Source organism: Eleutherodactylus coqui, chromosome 1 (genome assembly GCF_035609145.1).
Source record: "Eleutherodactylus coqui strain aEleCoq1 chromosome 1, aEleCoq1.hap1, whole genome shotgun sequence".
NCBI lineage: Eukaryota > Metazoa > Chordata > Amphibia > Anura > Eleutherodactylidae > Eleutherodactylus > Eleutherodactylus coqui.
The window spans coordinates 325,964,313-325,987,735 of NC_089837.1; positions in this window are offsets into that span (position 1 = coordinate 325,964,313).

Here is a 23,423-nt window from a genome sequence, read left to right on the forward strand (position 1 = left end):
AGGATTCACTTATTAGGAGGACAGACAGGGCAATCTGTCACAAAGATTGTTGGTGTGTTGTCTTCCTGGCATTTGAGTTTGATATATCACAAATTGAGTTGACAGATTACAGGGAGAGGCAGATGTGGATCTGGTGGTCATGGTGCATATTGCAACCAATGACAGAGTTAGCGATAGGTGGAAGGTCCTTAAAAACGATTTTACAGACCTAAGATGTTAAATGAGAGCAAGGACCTCCAAAGTAGTATTTTTTTAAATACTATCTTTACCACATGTCACACCAGAAAGGCAGCAGAAGATTAGAGAGGTAAACATGTGGCTCAAGAGTTGGTGTATGAAAAAGGGATTTGGGTTCCTAGAGCACTGGGCTGACTTTACTGTTGGCTATAGGTTCTATCATAGGGATAGGCTGCATCTCAATAGGAAGGCTGAGAGTAGTGTTTAAATTAGGGACTGGGAATGGCAATTAGAGATATAGAGAGGAAGATAGTATAGATAGTGATGTGGAACTAAGTAATGAAAATGCAGGTGGAGCAGGGAGAAGGGTGAGTACAGTTAGAACTGTCAAAGCAGTTAGTTGGGATACACTTAAAATAAAAAATAACAAAAAAACTTCCAAACTGTATAGTGATTAATTCTAGAAGTCTGTCAAATAATATTTATGAACTGGAAGTAATAATGTGTGAAAAAAAATATCACATATTGGGAATAACTGACCATCCAAGACTTGGTTGGATGAAGGTTGTACTGACTGGGTAGCTAACTTACAGAGTTATAGTTTGCTCAAAACGGATCATAAAAAACAGACATGGGGCAAGGTTTGTCTTCATGTAAAGTCCTGTATAAGGCCCACACTACTTAAAGATATGTGAGGGAAATGAACATATGGAGACTCTATGGATAGAAATACATGGAGGGCAAAACAAAATCTTCATAAGAGTTTCTATAGGCCACCAAATATAACAGAAGCCACTGAAAATCTATTACTAAGGCAACTAAATGAAGCATAATGATGAAGTAATTATTATGGGAGACTTTAGAGATCTAAATATAAGCTGGGAAAGTAAACCTGTGGATCTCATAAAGGAAATAAGTTTCTGTAAATAACTAGAGATAATTACCTTTCCCAACCTGTGCACTACCCAACTAGAGGAATGGGCATTTTGGACTTAATATTAATCAACAGACCTGACAGAATAACAGGGGTGCAGGATGAAGGGCACCTAGGAAATAATCACCATCATATAATACATTTCCACTTGGATTTAAGTAGGGTGTTTTGTCATGGAGCCACAAAAAATACTAAACCATTGTTTCTAATATTTAAGGACTCTCTAGTGATAGTTTTAAAATTGGGTCAAAAAGTGAACCTTTCAACTATACGCCGGTAAGTCTAACTTCTATTGTGGGTAAAATGTTTGAGTGGTTTCTAAGAGATGCTATTGTGAAGTACCTCAAAGAAAATAGCTGTATAACTCCATATCAACATGGGTTTATGAGAGATCACTCCTGTCACACCAATCTTATCAGCTTCTACCAGAAGATAGTGTAAATCCTAAACTGGATTGGGGAGAGTCATTGGATCTTGTATATCTTGATTTTTCCAAAGCATTTGAGACCGTGCCACATAAATGGTTGGTATTTAAAATAAGAATACTGGGTCCGGACGAGAATGTGTGTAAGTGGGTAAGTAACTGGTCAGTGATAGAAAGAAGAGGATGGTTATTAATGGTATGTACTCTGATTGGGTCACCATTATTCGTGGAGTACCACAGGGTTAGTATTGGGCTAGTATTCTTTTTAATATATTTATTAAAGACCTGATAGAAGGATTGGACAGTAATATATCAATATTTGCAGATGATAGAAAACTATGTAAAGTAGTTAACATAAGGTGCTTGAAAGAGGATCTGGATAAGTTGGGGGCCTGGGTAGAAAAGTGACAAATAAGGTTTAACATTGATAAATGTAAGGTTATGCACATGGGCAGGGGAAATACATGTCACCATTACACACTAAATGGGAAACCACTGGGTAACACTGACATGGAAAAGGACTTGGGGGTTTTAGTTAACTGTAAGCTTAACTGGAGCAACCAGCATCAGGCAGCTGCTGCCAAGGCATGGGGTGAATCAAAAAAGGGTCTAGGGGCACATGACAAGAATATTGTTTTATCTATCTACAAGTTACTAGTCAGACCACTTCTACCTCATAGTTTTTTTCCTACCTCTGGATCAACATTGGGGAGTTGAGGGGGGGGGGCGTAATAGGCTGAACTGGATGGATATATGTCTTTTTTTGGCCTTACATACTATGTTACTATGTTTATATGAATGTGATGTGATGTTTCTTATTGAAATAAATGGGAAACACTTGTGATCCTTTGACGCGCATGAAACACTCATCTGAGGATTTCTGTTTCACAGAAGTGATGGAAAGTATTTTTGAATAAAAAATGCCTCGCATTGGCGTAAAAAACATACGTTGGCAAGAGCAATATTGGGCAGAGTTTCTTGTCCTGATATAGCGGTCGCCCATGTGAATGTAGCCTAATGAAGACGTAATAGGTATATAGCCATGGGAAATATGGGGGACTTTATCATGGAAACCCATTGCTATTTTCCCTGCTATTGCATAAGGAAGGATGGCGCTCTTTTTCAAACCACTTAGATGTGGCAGAAGTCACTCTCTATTCATTCCTTCGAGAGACATTATGTCAGTCTCATAGGAATGAATAGATAATGAATTCTGATCTGCTGTTAGATTTGGCTCAGCACAGTAAATGTCAAGTGGGAGGATGGGGAACCATACCAGAATGGGTCTCTCATCAATAAAGCAGCAGATAAGTACGGTATACTAACCGCCCTAGTAGACACTTTATGACAATTGCACCATGGAAAGGCTAACAGTTTGTTCTCTACTACATATTCAGCCACTAGCAGCTAGTCACATTCAGTACATTATAAGGAAAATCTCTTAAGATCATTATTTCAAACACCGGTTGTAATATAATTTCTGCCAGTGTACAATGCGCCGAATATATGAAGAAGCACATGCCTCTTTATATAATAGGTGCATCTTGGCTCCTCCATGCACCTACAGGGAAATGTATACCAGATATATCTCTGGTATAATTCCACCAGTTTCTGGCATACGTTATACAAAAATGTGTTGGTCCACATTCATGGCCAAGACCTCTCATGACAAACCACACCCCCTTTTCAGGAAAGTGGCATGGAGGAGCAAAATTCACTGGCATAAAAGTCTGTATAAATGTCCCTCAATGAAGGTTTGGAATACCTCTTGAAGTCTGCCTGGTCAACTAAAATTGAAAAAGGTATTCCCATTAGAGATGAGCGAGTATACTCGATAAGGCAGACTACTCGAGCGCGTAGTGCCTTAGCCGAGTGTCTCCCCGCTCGTCTCTAAAGATTCGGGGGCAGGCACGGGTGACAGGTGAGTTGCGGCGGGGAGTGGGGGGGAGAGAGGGAGAGAGAGATCTCCCCTCCGTTCCTCCTCGCTCTCCCCCGCCGCTCCCCGCCCCCCACCGGCCGCCGAATCTTTAGAGACGAGCGGGGAGATACTCGGCTAAGGCACTACTCGCTCGAGTAATGTGCCTTAGCGAGTATACTCGCTCATCTCTAATTCCCATATAACCCCCAGATTGAGCGTTAGGCTGGATTCACATGAGCATAAGCTTAATTGTGTGCATTTTTGCGTAATATTAGTAGTGTATTTGCGCATGCATCTGCTTATTTTACTGTACTTTTTGCGCACACAAGTCATGCTCAATTTTGCATCCAAAAAAATTTGTACCTCTGCTTCCAGCTATTGAAATGGCCACATTCTTAAATGAGTGCCAGATGGGTACTTTTCCTGCAAAAATGAAATTTTTAGAGCACAATACACAGAAAATAGAACCCATTTCATTTGATTTCAATGGGTTCATTCATAAGCACATATTTAAAGAATTTGGCTATTTCAATGGCTGGGAGCATCAGTGTGCATTTTTTTGTGCATGCAACTGCACACGACATGCTCACACAAAAAAGTGCAGTAAAAAAATGCAATTACTTGTGCAAATACGCAACTTTAGTTTCACAATAACGCTGCCCAAAAACGCTTATGCCTGTTGGAATCTGGACTTAAAATCTCCAATTTAACAAAAAATACATTCAGGCCGGCTTCACACTAGCGAGAAAACCATCCGAGATTTGTGCGTTGCGAGACACACAAATCTCGCACACATATGAAACCCATTTTTTTGAATGGGTTCATTCACACTTGCAATGTTTTCCTGCATATCACTGCACTGCGATGCTGTGCAGGAAAACAATCGCAGCATGTCTTGTCTTTCGGAAAAGATAAGGTTGGCACAGAAGAATCTCAAGAGTGATGAGTGTGGCCTACTCCCTTGGGAGAATCTTTGGGCTCATCAAATCCTGCTTTGTTGACACCTTGCATTCTAACCACTGATGCCCACAGGAGGAGGAGGTAAGAGGGCTCTCTAGTCTCCACCATACCCTTGAATTCACATCTAGGCTCCAGAAGGTAGGACTGAAGCTCCGGGCTGGCCTGAGACACAGGCTCTTCAACCTCCTTAATAAGAAGCTGGGGCCTCATGCCGTTCCTCTCTCAGAGGAGGAACTGTTCCATTGCTGCATTAATCTACTTATACATAGCTAATACTACTTTTGAGCAAGCGCAACAAGATAAATGGCTGATAAGCCAGCAACAATAAATTTTGTAAAATTTCTGCCTACCCTCTGTTAATATAATCACTTACATCCCTTCATCCCTATTTTTTGGACTGATCTAACTTTAACTTTAGCAGTAGAGATGAGCGAGCGTACTCGTCCGAGCTTGATGCTCGTTCGAGTATTAGGGTGTTCGAGATGCTCGTTACTCGAGATGAGCACCACGCGATGTTCGAGTTACTTTCACTTTCACATTTGCGTGCTTTTCTGGCCAATAGAAAGACATGGAAGGCATTACAACTTCCTCCTGTGACATTCCAGCCCTATACCACCCCCCTGCAGTGAGTGGCTGGGGAGATCAGGTGACACCCGAGTATTAAAATCTGCCCCGCCCGCGGCTCGCCACAGATGCATTCTGACATAGATCAGGGAAAGTGCTGTCTTGCTTTAGCTGCTAAAGGGAGAGTGTTAGGTGTTATATTCGTCTTGAAGAACCCCAACGGTCCTTCTTAGGGCCACATCTGACCATGTGCAGTACTGTTGAGGCTGCTTTTAGCAGTGTTGCACAATTATTATTTTTTTGTATATCGGGCGTGCAGAGCATTGCGTTCTCAGTCTGCAGTCATTGTATAGGGGCAGTACTGGTGAGACAGGGACAGTGGGGAAGGTGAAAGAGATATACTGTCTATATAGGCAGTGGGCTTTTTCAAAAAAATTGGGGAAAAATACTATATTTGGGCTGCCTGTGACCGTCTTCAGTGTACTGCGTGTCTGCTGGGGGTAGTAGTCCTAATGAATACGCAGCTAAGCGTTACAGTAGGCTTGCGCAAAATTGTTTCCTGGCTCTGCTGTGCCCGTTACATCACCGCCGTCATAGCGCCAGAGGGAAACAGTATACATAATATACGCTGCATACAGTATCTGTCTGGTGTTTCAGCTCACCATTAAAAAAAATTGAAGCAAAATACTTAAGGCCTACCACTGCCCTTTGGCCACTTGACTGCTTCTGCGCTGTGAATTCCACTAGCTCAGTCATATGCACCTACGTCTCACTACAAACTTGCACCTGAACCAATTTTTATTTTAACTGGACTGCCTACAGGCCTAGTTACAAATTAAGCCACATTAAGCAAAGCTATTAATGGGTTTCACCTGCCCTCTTGGTTGGGCATGGGCAATTTTTCTGAGGTACATTAGTACTGTTGGTACACCAATTTTTTTGGGCCCTCGCCTACAGTGTAATCCTACTAATTTTTATGGGCTTCGCCTGCACTCATGGTACAGCAAGGTGTGTGGGGTTGGCCTACACTTTTGCTACATAAATGTAACTGGGGCCTTGTCTATACTGCAACTACTGAAATGTGAAAGAGACTGTTATCTCCCTAAACTGCTGCAACGGGAATGTTACTGTGGCCTGTCTTGACTGCTACTACTACTGAAATGGAACTAATACTGTGCTCCCCCTATACTGCTGCTTCGGAATTGTTACTGGGGCCTGTCTTGACTGCTACTATTACTGAAATGGAACTAAGACTGTGCTCCCCCTATACTGCTGCTTCAGAATTGTTACTGGAGCCTGTCTGGACTGCTACTACTACTGAAATGGAACTAATACTGTGCTCCCCCTATAATGCTGCTAGTGATATGTTACTGGGGCCTGTCCCTAATGCTACCGCTGAAATGTTACTAATTCTGGACTCTGCCTATACTGCTGCTAATGCTATGTCACTGGGGTGTGGAAACGGAGGCTTCCCAAAGCCATGATGGTGGCGAGGCCATTTCCCACCAACGCGGTTACTGTTAAGGTGCATATAACCATGGACACGTGGAGAGGACACGTAGTGCCTCAAAAACATCCCCCTCCTCCTCCAACAATGAAAACATTCTTGGCAAATACCTTTGCATTGGTCCGTCTGGTGGCAGTCCAAGAATTTCACCTTTACCGACACAACAAGAGAGCCCCCCCCCCACCATCCCCCCGCCACGGCCCACTTAATCCTGGCCACATTCCAAAAACCAACTAAATAAAACCGCGCTACTATGTCCGCAGTCGCCACCACATTCCCACCAAAGCGGTTACTGTTAAGGTACATATTACCAGTCTGACTGGGGCATGCACTGTGGGCCAAAGCACACCTGTATTGTATGTGACGTTAGCTCTGCTGAGCAGGGCACTGCAATGGGATTTATTTATGTACCGCCGGTGGGTTCCAGGGAGCCACCCATGCTGTGGGTCCACAGGGACTTCACATTAGGGATTTGTACCTGCCAGTGTCTATGTATTAAAAACCATGGTCAGACTGGGGCATGCAGTGTGGGCCGAAGACCACCTGCATTTAATCGGACGTTACCTCAGCTGTGATGGGCAATGCAATGGGATATATTTATGTACCGCCGGTGGCTTCCTGGGACCCACCCATGCTGTCGGTCCACACGGAGTTGTAACTGCATGTGTCTACTTATAAAGAACCCCAGTCTGACTGGGGCATGCAGTGTGGGCCAAAGCCCACCTGCATTAAACCTGATGTTACCTCAGCTGTGCTGGGCACTGCAATGGGATTTATTTATGTACCGCTGGTGGGTTCCAGGGAGCCACCCATGCTGTGGGTCCACATGGACTTCACAATAGGGAGTTGTACCTGCCTGTGTCTACTTATAAAAAACCCCAGTGTGACTGGGGCATGCAGTGTGGGCCGAAGCCCACCTGCATTAAACCTGACGTTACCTCAGCTGTGCTGGGCACTGCAATGGGATTTATTTATGTACTGCCGGTGGGTTCTAGGGAGCCACCCATGCTGTGAGTCCACAGGGACTTCACAATAGGGAGTTGTACCTGCCTGTGTCTACTTATAAAAAACCCCAGTGTGACTGGGGCATGCAGTGTGGGCCGAAGCCCACCTGCATTTAATCTGACGTTAGCTCTGCTGTCCAGGGCACTGCAATGGGATACATTTATGTACAGCTGGTGGGTTCCAGGGAGCCACCCATGCTGTGGGTGCACACGGAATTCCCATTGCGGAGTTGTACCTGCCTGTAACTATTTATAAAAAACCCCGGTCTGACTGGGGCATGCAGACACCTTGACAGAATGAATAGTGTGTGGCACATGGGTTCCCCATTGCTATGCCCACGTGTGCAGCTCCTGATGGAGGTGGCACAGGATTGGATTTCTCATTGCTTCTGTACAGCATTGTGGGCTATCGCCCCGCCCCTTTTAAAGAGGGTCGCTGCCTGACCCTGCCAACCCTCTGCAGTGTGTGCCTCCGGTTCCTCCTCATGGCAGACGCACTTATAAATAGACATGAGGGTGGTGTGGCTATGAGGCCAGCGTGTGGCATGAGGGCAGCTGAAGGCTGCACAGGGACACTTTGGTGTGCGCTGTGAACACTGGGTCATGCGGGGGGGGGGGGGTTGGGCAGCATGTAACCCAGGAGAAGTGGCAGCGGAGTGTCATGCAGGCAGTGATTGTGCTTTGTTGGAGGTAGTGTGGTGCTTAGCTAAGGTATGCCTTGCTAATGAGGGTTTTTCAGAAGTAAAAATTGTTGGGAGGGGGGGCCCACTCTTGCCGCTATTGTGGCTTAATAGTGGGACCTGGGAACTTGAGATGCAGCCCAACATGTAGCCCCTCGCCTGCCCTATCTGTTTCTGTGTCGTTCCCATCACTTTCTTGAATTTCCCAGATTTTCACAAATGAAAACCTTAGCGAGCATCGGCGATATACAAAAATGCTCGGGTCGCCCATTGACTTCAATGGGGTTTGTTACTCGAAACGAACCCTCGAGCATCGCGAAAAGTTTGTCTCGAGTAACGAGCACCCGAGCATTTTGGTGCTCGCTCATCTCTATTTAGCAGTATACTTAAAGTGCTTAAAGTCCACAAAGAAACTCTATATTTCTAAAAAGCTCATTCCAGACCCTATTGAGACCCCCTCTGCACTGAACATGGCTGACATCCCCAACACTTTTATCGAATAGCCATTTATCTGCTTCTGCTTCCCAGGAGACCCTTTTAGTTCCATCTAGTCACCTAGATTTCGAGGCCACATTTTGTAACATTAATCTCTTAGAGACGTTCAAGCTGCTCTTTCAATAACAACTATTGGCTATGACTACCAGACTTACTACTGAACTCATGACCTAGGCGATTGCACTGGATATACTCTCTGCTTAGGACTCTGAAATGGAGGAGGTCCGGATTGCCACCAGTGATAATCTTTTAATACTCCTTGTTTATCTAGCGGCTAGTCCCTGCAAACTCTTTTTCCTTATTTTTATACTTTTTTTGCTCTTTTTTTTCTTCTTTATTCTTTATCCACTTCTCCCTTCTTTTTTTTCCTAGATAACTCCTAGAAGTCTCTTGCCATCAACTAATTTTTTACGATTTTCAGGATTGCATTTCACTTATATAAATCCAAGCATGCCTACATCCTATGTCTGAAGGAAACAAGATTTTCCACTTTCTGAATACTCGGTTTTTTGAGTTCTCACTGCCTGTTTTTCTTCCAGGCAAGCTAAACAGAAGAGCATAGAGGAGTACTTATTGCCTTTAGGAAACATATCCCCTTCATTTGCTCATAGGAGTTGGCAGATCACACAGACTATCTTCTGCTTTGGGGATCACTGTTCATATTGAGTTGCCATTTTTTCGTTTTTTTTCATCCATCTTCCAGGAGACATATCTTTTATTTTTTTGTTGTCATAGCCATGTGAAGGCTTTTTCTTTTTTCATGGGGAAACTGCACCATTTTAGGACAGCTACATTATATGCTGGAAAAAATGTAAACAATCTTGTCTGTTGTAACTGAATGCACCACGTGCTATAAATGAATAGTTACTTTTTGTGGCTCAGTATGAGTACAGTGATAGCCAGTATACTTTGTTTTGTTTTACTAGTTTTGCACCATAAATATACCTTAAAACAATTGTATTGCTGCATTGAAAGACTAAAAATATGTTTTTTCTCTGTTTGACAGAATGGTGTAATGCCTTGTTTTATGCGTCTCTCTTCCAGAATTAGAGTTCCAACTGTCAGTAACACACTTGCTTTTTAAGTCCTTCCATTAGAACCATAATCAGCTAGATCCAATGCAGAATAAACCCTTTTTCCACCGACCACTTTCCTATAATCTGCCCCCCAGCGGCTTATACATGCAACTACAGTAATATATGTGGATATACATTATTTGTTTGTATGTATGTATTTGTATTACGTTTTTCATATTTTGCGGAGGCATAGATCTTCATAGACCCAACAACTCCACTTTGGTCCATGCATGGTGGTAGTGGGAAGGAAAGGGTCGGTTCAAATTTTGCCATGAGGCCCATATGACTCTAGTTATAGTCCTTAATGTACCTGTTCTGATAGGTTACCTTGGGATTAAAACCAATAAACAACCCTTCACCCCATAAGCTTTATGGGTAAGTTGCCCATTGCCTGACAATACACATTTTTTCTTATTTTCCGCATTTGTTTTACATTATTTATAGTTTTCTGATGCTGCTTAGGATTCTCTTTTGCTGTTTGATGCCCTTTTTTAAAAATTTGACTTATATTGGCTGAAATTGAAAACTGACTACTATAATTTACAGTAAATAAATGCAAAATATTTAGTTACAGGTAGAATTGGCAACAATATAGGATTCTAGATTTGTTATTTGCAACTTTAAGCAAATTTACATTACATTTTATTAGTAGGCACAGGAACACTAATATTGTTGCCTTCCTTTTAAAGGAAAGGAATAGTTCATAGTCAGCATTCTTACTAATCCATAAATTTTACTATGACTTTTAACAGGCCACAGCATTTTACATACATAAACATGTATATTGATATAGTCTACTTAAAATACAGAGCTGCATAAAAAACTACTGTGGTTCTAGGTAAGTAGAATAGCAAGCTTCATCGAGGGTGGTCTGATTGTGTGCTGGTTTCTTAAACCACTGTCTGTATAAGCCACATTACCAGGATATGTTGGAGATGGAATTTCCATATGTATGCCTATATATTTGGAATAGTCATATACATACTTTTGACATATAGGAAAAAAATAGCGTAGATATAGTGGTATTAACCCTGTAAGGACTTAGCTCAGAATGCTTGTTCATTCTCAAAGTCATGTGGTATTTTAGCCATGCATTGCTTTATAAACATGGGATTATAAGAGTAAAAGGAAATGTTGTGGAAGCAACTTCTTACAAAATGTGAGTCTCAGAAAATTCTGCAAATATAACATTTGCTTTATAATATTAAGTCATAAACTTTAAAACATTTAAAATCTTAGCAAATATATTACAGTATGAGAAATCAGCAAATGCTAACTGCATGCTTATTCAAAATGCCCCCATTCAGCTGTTTGCACAACTTCTCTATACCTCTGCTTGGACCTAAAGAGGTGTAAAGGTAGCAGTCACTCTGAGACCCAGCTACCTAATAGCACACCTTCCAACCGTCCCAGATCCACTGGGGCAGTCCCTGCATGCAGAGACGTAACTTGAAGCTTCTGGGCCCCAATGCAAAACCTGTAACAGGGCCCCCAACTATAATGCTTTATTCATAGTACTGGGCTCTCTATATGGTGAAGATAGGCCTTATGGGCCCCTAAGGCTCCTCGGCTTGGGTGCAACAGCATCCTCTGCATCCCCTATAGTTACGCCCCAGCCTGTATAAACTGGTGTCTTGCCGTCAGAGGCGGTCTTCTGCTGGTCCTGGCCAGCTCAGGTCATGCCAACATGTTCCTGCGCCCAGCGTGATCCTTTCATCATGCTGGGCTCCCAGCTCCACTGTCCAGAGTCTTCAAAGTGCCGCAGGTGGTGCGATGATGTCATTGCATTGCCTGCACCATTCTGCATGAGGTCGGCCAGAGAAGCGAGGCAGAGGATGGAAAGTGTCATGAGACAATGGGGAAGGTGAGTAAGTTTAATATTTTAATATAGTTGACATTATTACTTTTAATTCAACAGGGGGACATTATGGTTCCAGGGGACTTTATGGCTATATTTCCTAAAGGGGACATTATAGCTATTTATTATTAGAGGGCAACAGTAAGGCTATTTATAACTATAGGGGGACAGTATCACTATATATTACTACTGGGGTACAATACAGCTATTTATCCCTACATCGGCAGAATATGGTAATTTGTTAGTACAGCCAGACACGATGGCTATATATTACAACAGGGGGACAGAATAGCACCTTATTTACTACAGGGAGACAATGTGGCTTGTTATTTATTACTTATGGGGCACTGTGAACTGCACTCTTATACAGTATTTAGAAGAGACAATGTGTGACAGTATTACAAGTTTATCTTAATAAAGGTATTATGGTTCTGAAAAACAAAGAAATCAAGCCATCTGTGGGGAAACTTCTGAAGAGAAAAGTGTCTAAGACAGTATTTCCCAACCTTTTCAGCCTTGGGGGAGCCCTTGGAAATTCTTTTTACAGCGTGGCACCCCTACCAAAAGAGGGTGTAGTTAGGGGTGTGACTATGGTGTTGTTAGGGGCATGGCTAGGGTGTGGCTTATTACAACATATTATTTGACCTCACTATATACAGGGGTTGTTTAGCTTATACCAGCTGTACATATAAAATTATATACAGGAGATCCTGATCCCTGCTACATCCATCCTGATCCTCATACATCACACACAGAGCTACAAAACATCTATCCTGATTCCCAGACATCAAACACAGCTCTGCTACATCCATCCTGACCCCCAGACATCACATACACAGCTCTGCTACATCCATCCTGATCCCAAGACATCACACACACGGCTCCACTACATCCATCCTGATCCCCCGTCATCCCACACACAGCTTTCCAACATCCAAACTGATCCCTAGACAACCCACACACAGCTCCGCTACATCCATCCTCATTCCCACACATCCCACACACAGCTCCGTTGCATCCATCCTGATCCCCAGACATCACACACACAGCTCCGTTGCATCAATCCTGATCCCCAGACATCACACAGACAACTTTGCTACATCCATCCTGATCCCCAGACCTCACACACACAGTTCTGCTACATCTATCCTGATCCCCAGACATCACACAGATAGCTCTGCTACATCCATCCTGATCCCCAGACATCACACACGCAGCTTCGCTACATCCATCCTGATCCCCAGACATCACACACAGCTTCGCTACATCCATCCTAATCCCCACACATCACACATACAGCTCTGCTTCATCCATCCTGATCCCCAGTTATCACACACACAGCTCTGCTACATCCATTCTCATCCCCAAACAACACACACACAACTCCGCTACATCCATCTTGATCTCCAGACATCCCACACACAGCTCCCCAGAATCCATATACAGCTCCACTGCATCTATCCTGATCCCCAGACATTACAGAGACAACTTCGCTACATCCATCCTGATCCCCAGACCTCACACACACTGCACTGTTACATCTATCCTGATCCCCAGACATCACACACACAGCTTCGCTACATCCATCCTGACCCCCAGACATCACATACACAGCTCTGCTACATCCATCCTGATCCCAAGACATCACACACACGGCTCCACTACATCCATCCTGATCCCCCGTCATCCCACACACAGCTTTCCAACATCCAAACTGATCTCTAGACAACCCACACACAGCTCCGTTGCATCCATCCTGATCCCCAGACATCACACAGACAACTTTGCTACATCCATCCTGATCCCCAGACCTCACACACACAGTTCTGCTACATCTATCCTGATCCCCAGACATCACACAGATAGCTCTGTAAAACCATCCTGATCCCCAGACATCACACACGCAGCTTCGCTACATCCATCCTGATCCCCAGACATCACACACAGCTTCGCTACAACCATCCTAATCCCCACACATCACACATACAGCTCTGCTTCATCCATCCTGATCCCCAGTTATCACACACACAGCTCTGCTACATCCATTCTCATCCCCAAACATCACACACACAACTCCGCTACATCCATCTTGATCTCCAGACATCCCACACACAGCTCCCCAGAATCCAAACTGATCCCCAGACATCTAACACACAGCTCCGCTACATCTATCCTGATCCCCAGACATCACACACACAGCTCCGTTGCATCCATCCTGATCCCCAGACATCACACAGACAACTTTGCTACATCCATCCTGATCCCCAGACCTCACACACACAGTTCTGCTACATCTATCCTGATCCCCAGACATCACACAGATAGCTCTGCTACATCCATCCTGATCCCCAGACATCACACACGCAGCTTCGCTACATCCATCCTGATCCCCAGACATCACACACAGCTTCGCTACATCCATCCTAATCCCCACACATCACACATACAGCTCTGCTTCATCCATCCTGATCCCCAGTTATCACACACACAGCTCTGCTACATCCATTCTCATCCCCAAACATCACACACACAACTCCGCTACATCCATCTTGATCTCCAGACATCCCACACACAGCTCCCCAGAATCCAAACTGATCCCCAGACATCTAACACACAGCTCCGCTACATCTATCCTGATCCCCAGACATCACACACAACTCTGCTACATCCATCCTGATCCCCACACATCACACATACAGCACCACTACATCCATCCTGATCCCGACACATCATACATACAGCTCCACTACATCCATCCTGATGCCCAGACATCACTCACACAGCTCTGATGCATCCATTCTGATCCCCAGACATGACACGTACAGCTCTACTACATCCAAGCTGATCTCCAGTATTCACAGCCAAAGCTCCGCTACATCTATCCTGATCCCCAGACATCACACACACAAGTCCACTACATCCATCCTAATCCCCAGACATCACACACACTGCTCTGCTGCATCCATTCTGATCCCCACACATCACACACACACACAGCTTTGCTACATCCATCCTCATCCCCACACATCACACACAGCTCGGCTGCATCCATTCTGATCCCCACACATCACACACACAGCTCCTCTGCATCCATCCTGATCCCCAGACATCACACACAGCTTCGCTACATCCATCTTGATCCCCAGACATCACATACAGCTCCACTACATCTATCCTGATCCCTACACATCATACACACAGCTCCACTACATCCAAACTGATCCCGTAACATCACACACACAGTTCCGCTACATCTTTCCTGATCCCCAGACATCACACACAGCTCCACTACATCCATCTTGATCCCCAGACATCACAAACACAGCTCCGCTACATCCATCCTCATCCCTACACATCACACACACAGCTCTGCTACATCCATCCTAATGCCCAGACATCACACACACAGCTCTGATACATCCATTCTGATCCTCAGACATGACACTTACAGCTCTACTACATCCAAACTGATCTCCAGAATTCACACCCAAAGCTCCGCTACATCTATCCTGATCCCCAGACCTCACACACACAGCTCTGCTACATCCATCCTGATCCCCATACATTACACACACAGCTCCACTACATCCATCCTGATCCCCAGACATCACACACACAGCTCTGCTACATCTATCCTGATCCCCAGACATCCCACACACAGCTCCATTACATCCATCCTGATCCCCACACATCACACATACAGCTCCACTGCATCTATCCTGATCCCCAGACATTACACACACAGCTCCACTACATCCATCCTGATCCCCAGACATCACACACACAGCTCTGCTACATCTATCCTGATCCCCAGACATCACACACACAGCTCCGCTACATCCATCCTGATCCCCACACATCACACACAGCTTCGCTACATCCATCCTAATCCCCACACATCACACATACAGCTCTGCTTCATCCATCCTGATCCCCAGTTATCACACACACAGCTCTGCTACATCCATTCTCATCCCCAAACATCACACACACAACTCCGCTACATCCATCTCGATCTCCAGACATCCCACACACAGCTCCCCAGAATCCATATACAGCTCCACTGCATCTATCCTGATCCCCAGACATTACAGAGACAACTTCGCTACATCCATCCTGATTCCCAGACCTCACACACACTGCACTGTTACATCTATCCTGATCCCCAGACATCACACACACAGCTTCGCTACATCCATCTTGATCATCAGACATCACTTACACAGCTTCGCGACATCAATTCTGATCCCCACACATCACACATACAGCTCTGCAACATCCTTTCTGATCCCCAGTTATCACATACAGAGCTTCGCTACATCCATCCTCTTCCCCAGACATCACACACACACAGCTCCGCTGCAGCCATCCTGATCCCCAAACATCACACACACAGCTCCGCTGCATCCATCCTGATTCCCAGACATCATACAGACAACTTTGCTACATCCATCCTGATCCCCAGACCTCACACACACAGCTCTGCTACATCCAAACTGATCCCAAGACATCACACACACAGCTCCGCTACATCTATCCTGATCCTCACACATCACACATACAGCACTGCTGCATCCATCCTTATCCCCACATATCACAAACACAGCTGCCGGCTCTGTAGGTTTGTGTGTCCCCTCATGATAGGACTGCCTGGGGAGGGTTAACAGCACTAGGGGGCAGTGGAAGCTCTATGAGGGGCTTATGGCAGACTCCAATAGTAGCTCCTCCACCGACCACTGCCAAGTTGTTGTGGGCTAGGACCACATCTGACTGGCTGAGCTGTCAACCCCCTCACTGATAGCACTCAGGGTCGGCCACCCCTCCCATACCCAACTTGCTACGCCACTGCATCAAGGTACAACAGTACCAATGTGATTTCCAGCCAGAGAGCTGCGGCACCCCAGTTGGGAAGCGCTGGTCTAAGAGAATCTGTCATGTCGATCTGGACTGGATGGAGAAGAAAATTATAACACTTATTAGAGATGACATCATGTGTGAGTCACAATGTCATTATTTATTCTGCCACTGTCTGTCTCTGATTAGTCATGTAGTCACTGAGTAGTTGCATTCTTGTTTATGAGGATAGGTCATCAATAGTATTCTCCCTAGAAATCCCCTCACTGCTTATTGTCAATAGGTGATATCAGACTGTCAATCAAGTCCAACATCACCAATTGACAGTGAAGTCAGTTTGACACATTGAAAATGCTGGGAGCTTGCCCTGAGAAGAGCTCATCTGGGCAAAGGGAGGTGTGCATGAAAAAAAATGGGGGTTGAGTCAGCGAGGCCATGGTTGCAGAGGTATGCAGCCTGCAGATTCTATCTTGTGACAGGTCCTCTTGATTGATTGCAATCTATTTCTCCATCTGATTTCTAACTGTTGCATAATTTTGTTTAAAAATTTGAATAACATTTCTTGAAAGATAATATAAAAGACATGTAATTGCATTTATAACATTAGAAATTAGCTGCTTTGGAATGTAATTAATAAAAATACATTTGTTAGGGAGTTGCAACACTTATCAAATTGTTGTGTCTTGTGAGTCACAGCTCTGTTATCTATTTGTCAATAGCTAAAGAGTCAATTTTGATTTTCATAAGGCATGCTATATTTTCTGTAAACAAAAATCTTGAAATGTAAGCATTGAATTTGAACTAGAATCCCATTTTTTCAATTGGGCATCTATTATTTTTTCAAATGAATGAAATCACATTGTGCCATTTATATCAATACCATACCTGTTAAAAAATATATGTTTTTATTTTTATTTGATTATTTCTTTATTAATGCAATCATTATTTGCTCCAAATACAGAAAAAGAATAACGTATTTTTATATTACCACTAGTACATGTTCACTTATATCAGTTGTTACTGGTTTTCCTTTCTCAGGTTACTGGAAATAGAACACTGAGGGTATGGGCCATTGCAGTTCCATGATATCCAATGTTTGTATGCTTATTTAATTTTTTTATTTCTTTTTAGTATATAGCAAATATCTACCTTCTGTAGCAAAAGATAATCCTTCTTTATTTTTATGAAGGTATATACACTTTGGAAGTTTAGGTATAGTAGCAAAGAGTTTGAAGTATATCTTGATGAGATAGAAATATCAAAGCTCACTATGGAGCAAATAGATTTAATGCAGGCTTCTACCCCTTATAAGAGACGTTGAAAGTGGTGTCAATCCGTAGCGCTCTGGGCTCCGATGGTAATCCTATAGAATTATTTTAAAAATAGGGTGATGATGTCCTATTGGAGGAATTGTTGGCTGTGCTGAAAGCTTCCTTTCAGAAAAAATTATTACTTGTATCTTTGTTGGAAGCAAGCATTATAATGATACCGAAAGAGAGTAGGGACCACTGGAGCCTGGAGTCTTATTAATTAATTACTCTGCTCCGTAATGATTGAAATTATTGGCTCAAGCTTTTGCAACTCAATTATCTAAAGATATAGGCTCAATGATTCATTGTGATCGGTCAGAGTTTATTTCTGGCATAACATCATACATCATAATTAGAGATGAGCGAACGCGTTCGTCCGAGCTTGATATTCGTGCGAATATTAGGGTGTTCGGGATGTTCGTTATTCGTAACGAACACCATGCGGTGTTCTGGTTACTTTCACTTACTTCCCTGAGACGTTTGCGCGCTTTTCTGGCCAATTGAAAGACAGGGAAGGCATTACAACTTCCCCCTGTGACGTTCAAGCCCTATACCACCCCCCTGCTGTGAGTGGCTGGGAAGATCAGGTGTTCGCCTAATATAAAAGTCGGCCCCTCCCGCGGCTCGCTTCAGATGCCTGGTGAGTTAGATGAGGGACAGTGCTGTTTGTACCGGAGCTGCTGTAGGGAAAGAATTGGTAGTTAGTGTAGGCTTCAAGACCCCCCAAAGGTCCTTATTAGGGCCACTGATAGCTGTGTGTTGGCTGCTGTTAGCAGTGGCATTTTTATTTTTCTCAAAATCGGCTCTGCAGAGCGTTGCACCTGGCATTAGGGACAGAAGTGCTGCATAGGCAGGGAGAGTGTTAGGAGTGAGTGTAGCCTTCAAGAACCTCAACGGTCCTTTCTAGGGCCATATTTATCCGTGTGCAGTTCTGTTTAGGCTGCTGTTAGCTGTGCTGCATTTTTTTTGGGCTTCTCAAAATCGCCTCTGCAGAGCATTCCACCCTCCATTGATACTGCAGGGAAAGAATTGTATAGGCAGGGCCACAACACAGTTATTATTCATAGAATATACGCAGTGCGGCCTTTTGCTTGTAAAACAAGTGAAAATAATTCTATTTGTCCAGCCTCTGTCCGTCCTAACGCCTGTGGACACGTGTGAGCTGCGTGAAATACATTGCTAAATCATACGCACCCAGCTACGCTTTACTGCTGGCTTCGCCATTTGCTTTCCTTAATTGGGAAAAAAAATACCTGCTCTGCCAGAGTTATAATAACTCTGCTACCCTCACGTTCTGTGACACATAAGCAGGGACACAGCACAGTTATTAAACTTCTCATGTTCATTGAATATACGCAGTGCTGCCTTTTGGTGGGAAAAAACTGAAAACAAATCTATTTGTCCAGCCTCTGTCCGTCCTAACGCCTGTGGACACGTGTGAGCTGCGTGAAATACATTGCTAAATCATACGCACCCAGCTACGCTTTACTGCTGGCTTCGCCATTTGCTTTCCTTAATTGGGAAAAAAAATACCTGCTCTGCCAGAGTTATAATAACTCTGCTACCCTCACGTTCTGTGACACATAAGCAGGGACACAGCACAGTTATTAAACTTCTCATGTTCATTGAATATACGCAGTGCTGCCTTTTGGTGGGAAAAAACTGAAAACAAATCTATTTGTCCAGCCTCTGTCCGTCCTAACGCCTGTGGACACGTGTGAGCTGCGTGAAATACATTGCTAAATCATACGCACCCAGCTACGCTTTACTGCTGGCTTCGCCATTTGCTTTCCTTAATTGGGAAAAAAAATACCTGCTCTGCCAGAGTTATAATAACTCTGCTACCCTCACGTTCTGTGACACATTAGCAGGGACACAGCACAGTTATTAAACTGAGATTATTCATTCACTAGAGGCAGTGGGGCCTTTCGTTTTCCAAAAAGGGCAAAAATTATATTTGGCCTGCAGTCTTGCGCCAATTTATTTCCTGCCTGTGAAATCAAATCACTGGTAATACAGCATGCTGAGGGGTAGGGGTAGGCCTAGAGGACGTGGACGCGGCCGAGGACGCGGAGGGCCAAGTCAGGGTGTGGGCACAGGCCGAGCTCCGGATCCCGGTGTGTCGCAGCCGACTGCTGCGCGATTAGGAGAGAGGCACGTTTCTGGCGTCCCCACATTCATCGCCCAATTAATGGGTCCACGCGGGAGACGGTTATTAGAAAATGAGCAGTGTGAGCAGGTCCTGTCCTGGATGGCAGAAAGTGCTTCGAGCAACCTATCGTCAACACGCAGTTCTGCGCCGTCCACTGCTGCAAATCCGAATCCTCTGTCTGCTGCTCCTCCTTCCTCCCAGCCTCCTCACTCCACTACAATGATACCTGCTCAGGAGCGGGAACACTCCCAGGAACTGTTCTCGGGCCCCTGCTCAGATTGGGCAGCAGCGGTTCCTCTCCCACCAGAGGAGTTTATAGTCACTGATGCCCAACCATTCGAAAGTTCCCGGGGTCCGGGGGATGAGGCTGGGGACTTCCGCCAACTGTCTCAACAACTTTCTGTGGGTGAGGAGGACGATGACGATCAGACACAGTTGTCTTGCAGTGAGGTAGTAGTAAGGGCAGTAAGTCCGAGGGAGCAGCGCACAGAGGATTCGGAGGAAGAGCAGCAGGACGATGAGGTGACTGACCCCACCTGGTGTGCAACGCTTACTCAGGAGGACAGGTCTTCAGAGGGGGAGTCAAGGGCATCAGCAGGGCAGGTTGCAAGAGGCAGTGCGGTGGCCAGGGGTAGAGGCAGGGCCAGACCGAATAATCCACCAAGTGTTTCCCAAAGCGCCCCCTCGCGCCATGCCACCCTGCAGAGGCCGAGGTGCTCTAAGGTCTGGCAGTTTTTCACAGAGACGCCTGACGACCGACGAACTGTGGTGTGCAACCTTTGTCGCGCAAAGCTCAGCCGGGGAGCCAACACCAACAGCCTCACCACCACCACCATGCGCAGGCATATGATGGCCAAGCACCCCACAAGGTGGGACGAAGGCCGTTCACCGCCTCCGGTTTGCACCCCTGCCTCTCCCCCTGTGCCCCAACCTGCCACTGAGATGCAACCCCCCTCTCAGGACACAGGCACGACCGTCTCATGGCCTGCACCCACACCCTCACCTCCGCTGTCCTCGGCCCCATCCTCCAATGTCTCGCACCGCACAGTCCAGCCGTCGCTAGCGCAACTGTTGGAGCGCAAGCGCAAGTACGCCGCCACGCACCCGCACGCTCAAACGTTAACCGTCCGCATAGCAAAATTCATCAGCCTTGAGATGCTGCCGTATAGGGTTGTGGAAACGGAGTCCTTCAAAAGTATCATGGAGGCGGCGGCCCCGCGCTACTCAGTTCCCAGTCGCCACTACTTTTCCCGATGTGCCGTCCCAGCCCTGCACGACCACGTCTCCCGCAACATTGTACGCGCCCTCACCAACGCGGTTACTGCCACGGTCCACTTAACTACGGACACGTGGACAAGCACAGGCGGGCAGGGCCACTACATCTCCCTGACGGCACATTGGGTGAATTTAGTGGAGGCTGGGACCGAGTCAGAGCCTGGGACCGCTCACGTCCTACCCACCCCCAGAATTGCGGGCCCCAGCTCGGTGCTGGTATCTGCGGAGGTGTATGCTTCCTCCACTAAAGCACCCTCCTCCTCCTCCTCCTCCTCCTCTGTCTCGCAATCAAGATGTGTTAGCAGCAGCATGTCGCCAGCAGTCGGTGTCGCGCGGTGTGGCAGCACAGCGGTGGGCAAGCGTCAGCAGGCCGTGCTGAAACTACTCAGCTTAGGCGATAAGAGGCACACGGCCCACGAACTGCTGCAGGGTCTGACACAGCAGACCGACCGCTGGCTTGCGCCGCTGAGCCTCCAACCGGGCATGGTCGTGTGTGACAACGGCCGTAACCTGGTGGCGGCTCTGCAGCTCGGCAGCCTCACGCACGTGCCATGCCTGGCCCACGTCTTTAAGTTGGTGGTTCAGCGCTTTCTGAAAAGCTACCCACGCTTGTCAGACCTGCTCGTAAAGGCGCGCCGGCTCTGCGCACATTTCCGCAAGTCCCACACGGACGCTGCCACCCTGCGCACCCTGCAACATCACTTTAAGCTGCCAGTGCACCGACTGCTGTGCGACGTGCCCACACGGTGGAACTCTACGCTCCACATGTTGGCCAGGCTCTATGAACAACGGAGAGCTATAGTCGAATACCAACTCCAACATGGGCGGCGCAGTGGGAGTCAGCCTCCTCAATTCCTTTCAGAAGAGTGGGCCTGGTTGGCAGACATCTGCCATGTCCTTGGTAATTTTGAGGAGTCTACCCAGGTGGTGAGCGGCGATGCTACAATCATTAGCGTCACCATTCCTCTGCTATGCATCTTGAGAAATTCCCTGCAAACCATAAAGGCAGCTGCTTTGCGCTCGGAAACGGGGGCGGGGGAAGACAGTATGCCGCTGGATAGTCAGGGCACCCTCCTGTCTATTTCTCAGCGCGTACAGGAGGAGGAGGAGGAGCATGAGGAGGAGGGGGAAGAGACAGCTTGGGCCGCTGCTGACGGTACACCGGCTGATTGCCTGTCATCCTTTCAGCGTGTATGGCCTGAGGAGGAGGAGGAGGAGGAGGAGGAGGAGGATCCTGAAAGTGATCTTCCTAGTGAGGACAGCCATGTGTTGCGTACAGGTACCCTGGCACACATGGCTGACTTCATGTTAGGATGCCTTTCTCGTGACCCTCGCGTTGCACGCATTCTGGCCACGACGGATTACTGGGTGTACACACTGCTCGATCCACGGTATAAGGAGAACCTGCCCACTCTGATTCCTGAAGAGGAAAGGGGTTCGAGAGTGTTGCTATACCACAGGACCCTTGCGGACAAGCTGATGGTAAAATTCCCAGCCGACAGCGCTAGTGGCAGAAGGCGCAGTACCGAGGGCAAGGTAGCAGGGGATGTGCGTAGATCGAGCAGCATGTACATCCCAGGCAGTGCAACAGTCTTTAAGGGCCTGGCCAGCTTTATGGCTCCCCACCAAGACTGTGTCACCGCTCCCCAGTCACGGCTGAGTCGGCGGGAGCACTGTAAAAGGATGGTGAGGGAGTACGTAGCGGATCGCACGACCATCCTTGGTGACGCCTCTGCCCCCTACAACTACTGGGTGTCGAAGCTGGACACGTGGCCTGAACTCGCGCTGTATGCCCTGGAGGTGCTTGCTTGTCCTGCGGCTAGCGTCTTGTCGGAAAGGGTGTTTAGTGCGGCTGGGGGAATCATCACAGATAAGCGTAGCCGCTTGTCAACCGACAGTGCCGACAGGCTAACACTCATCAAGATGAACAAAGGCTGGATTTCCCCAGACTTCTGTTCTCCACCAGCGGACAGCAGCGATACGTAAGCAATACGTAGGCTGCACCCGCGGATGGAAGCTACGTTCTCTCTCACCATCCAAAACGGGGACATTTCTGCTTCATCAATCTGTGTCTAATATTCCTCCTCCTCCTCCTCCTGCTCCTCCTCCTGAAACCTCACGTAATCACGCTGAACGGGCAATTTTTCTTAGGGCCACAAGGCTCAGTCAAATAATTTTTCAGAACAATTTTTAAAAGTTTCAATGCGCTTAAAAGCATTGGAACTTTAACTTGAA